Here is a 3,510-nt window from a genome sequence, read left to right as displayed (position 1 = left end):
AAATTCTTCTAGGGATTCCTTACGAAATCCCTCCATCTCTATTTGAAAATCTTCCAGAAATGCCTTCTTAAGAAGAATTGAATTCCCCCAAAAATGTTCTCAAGAAATTGTTTGAAATAATCTTGCATGGATAGCGCCTGAATTTTTTTTTTTCAGAGTTTGCTTCAGAATTTCACTAGAAATTCCTCCAGAAAAAAATCGAATGATTCTTTCAGAAAACCTTCCATAGATTTTCTCCGTAGTTCTTTAGAAAATTCTCAAGAGATTTCCGCTAAGAATTATTTCAGAAATCCTTTGAAAAATCATCCAAGGCTTTCTTTACAAAAACATTTGGGAATTTCCGTCAAATTTGCCCAATTGATTCCTTTAGCAATTACTCCAGAGATTCTTTAAGGAAGTCTTCCATAGATTACTCTGGAAATCATTCTAGAAAGACTTCCCCAGTATCTTTTAAAGATTGCTAAAAAATAATCTCAATGATTTCTGCAGATATTTTGTTAGGAACTTTTTAGGATTTTCTAAAAATCAGTTGAAAGCTAATAGAATATAGGTTATTTTACCGCCATCATCTTAAAATTTGGTTTACCCAAAGTATATATTAATTTTTAGAAAATTTGGCAACTTTAACTTAAGTTAACATTAAATATTTTTGATAAAGTTTCATTTAACATGATTTAAAACCTTTTAATTCCGCTCTATTTTGCTTATCCTTTGACAGATACGCGTATTTCGACTACCACTTCTAATCTTCCTCAGTGTCAGTTATCCACAGTGGATAACTGACACTGAGGAAGATTACAAGTGGTAGTCGAAATACGCGTATCTGTCAAAGGATAAGCAAAATAGGGCGGAATTACAAGGTACGAAACTGATTACAAGCATTCGAAGAGGGTATTCTGCTTAGAGGGTTCGAAAAGTCGGTACAAGATTTTTTTTCAATCTGTATTAACGAGATTTTTAGCCCTATGCTAGTTCATCTCGGGACCCACGCTTTACTTCCCTTCCGAAGGAAGAACTCACATTTTGTGAGTTTGTCGGGAGTGGGATTCGATCCCAGGTCCTCGGCGTGATAGTCACGTTGTCTAACCAACACCCCAGGTCCGCTCTTCACGGTACAAGATAAATTAAAAGTTTCTTTTACTTATTATCTTTTGAATAAGATTTAGGGTTTTGAAATCCGACGCAAATTGGCGGAGATATGAGCCTGAAAAAATGGCATGTGGTGACCCCAAACTTTTGATCGGGATTGTAGGTTGCCGAAAGAGACGTTCCATATTCTACTTGATATAGGGACGCTGTCCACTCCGTAGTCTCGTTCCGGATATATGAGTCTTTTCTTAATCTATAAAAAAAAACTTTTAACATTTTTCAGACGTTATTGCCGTTCTAGCTCACAGTGCCGGCTGACCGGATCGGATAGCTGATTTCGAAATTTTTCCGATGCCACTAAAGTCAATCGATTCGATCGTTTCCCCCTTGAGTATCGAATGCCTCAACAACCGCACTACTACTGCCCGCCCGCACCGTTATTGACCCGACGACCGAATCGGATCGGAATCGGATAAGAGCAGCCCCGTCGACGCCAATGGCGAGTAAATCACACACTACTCGGTCCCTCACCATTTGGATATCTGTGTGAAGGCCAGCGACACCGCACCGCGCTCACTCAACAACTCTCCGGCCGGTCAGGTACCTACCAGACCAGGAGCGGAGGTGCATCTTCATATTCGATCATCACCTTCGGGTTTCTTCTTGTTCTTTCCCGCCCCGCGAAACCGCATAGCTGCTGGCTGGGCTGCGCTGACACGACAAGTGTTCCTTTGGTGCAGCGCAAGGCAAGGCTGTCAGTTTCACTACATAGTTGTAATTCATTACGACTTATTCTCCGCGCCCCGGCCGATCAACTGTTGCCAACCGTTTCATTACAATATCCTCACAGCCAGCCACCAGCCAGGGGTCATCATCATCCATTTCGTAGGGTCGGTCCATCGACCGCCGCCGCCTCCGCCGCCATTCGCCGGCAGCGTCGCGGTTGTCGTGAGCGGACATGTACCCTCCCTACGCGAACAACCTGGGCTTGTTGTAAACTGATATCCCCGTGTTTCGCTTGTTCGAAAAAGTAGGGGAAAGTGGGGCAATATGCCATTTTTCAAACTTTCATCGTTTTCAATGATGTATAGCCTCATTTGTTAGGCTTTCAAAGTGGTAACAGCAACTAGACAATATTTGCTCGATGCTTCAGCAAAAATATTCACAAAATTATTGCATTTTCATTGATTTTTAGCGATTTCAAAAACTGGTTCGTAAAACGGAAGTGGTGCAAAAAGGCCATCTGCCATGGGGTAAGATGCCACTTCATGAAAACATTCAAAAATTACGTCCTTCAGTTTTCTGGCATTTTCGACTCACTTTCACCTTTTTGTCACGTTTTTTCTTTTACTCAATACATGGAGTGTTACCCCCCTCCCCGCAAAACGATGATCGTAATATTTGAATGACCCCTAACATGGAAAGCGTAGACATCAACAACCATGCGACTCCATGCGTGCCTCAATCTCGTTGGAAACACTTGGCTGGTAATAAAATCACCAGAAAACCTTAATTGCAAGCACGGAAAACCGGAAGTTGCCAATTTTCATTGGGAAATCAAAAGATTTTCCGTGGGTTTGGCGGCCTAGCATCTAGAGGAATGTTCAATGCAAACATATCTTGACACCGTTCACCTATATCAATGATCAAGTCCCATTCAGGAATGATTTTATGAGTTGGGCCATTTTACCCCATCTTGGCATTTTGGGCTCTGTTCCCCTACAATCCGCACACAGCGCGAAGGTGGTGGCACTGCCGGCCGCTGACCTAGATCTATCGGTAACTATAATTTTATTACAAACATTTAGCGAACTACAGTGCAGCAGTAGGGTGAGACTTTCGAAGAATCGGTCCCAGCAGGTCGAATCAACTGAAGTAGATGGTAATTGATTTCATGCTGGCGTGCTGCTGCTGATGGGGTGGATGCTGCGTCGTCGTCGTCGCCGGTGTAGTGGCCGGTGATCAAAGCTGTTCGATAAAGTCACTAATGGCAGGAGGAGGCGTCGAGCTATTAGTGAAAAATTTGCCCACGGCGTTGTTCATCGGCAAAGTTCATCATTTAGTAACCCTTGTGCAAGGGTAAAAAGACGCAAATGAGGATGTTCATTAGTATGGGACAAACATCAAATTATCGCTCCAGTTGACTTTTTCGATTTCATTTAGGTCCCATATGAACTGTACAAAATTTCGGCGCAATCGGTGAAACTATAATTTAGCGCAAGCGGTTCAAAGTTTACATACGATTTACTCTATAGATTTCCCAACAGCAACATACGATTTACTATGGGAAAAGTTACACTTTCAGATGAAAATTCCCAGAGGTCGCCCCTTGTCTCGTTAATTCAAATCGATCAACGCTTCTTGAAGAAAAATCATTTATGAAACTTTCCTTCGAAGACCTCAAAACAATTGGATGCTTGT

The sequence above is a fragment of the Aedes albopictus genome, chromosome 2, assembly GCF_035046485.1.
Source record: "Aedes albopictus strain Foshan chromosome 2, AalbF5, whole genome shotgun sequence".
NCBI lineage: Eukaryota > Metazoa > Arthropoda > Insecta > Diptera > Culicidae > Aedes > Aedes albopictus.
Note: the sequence above shows the minus strand (reverse complement) of the source record.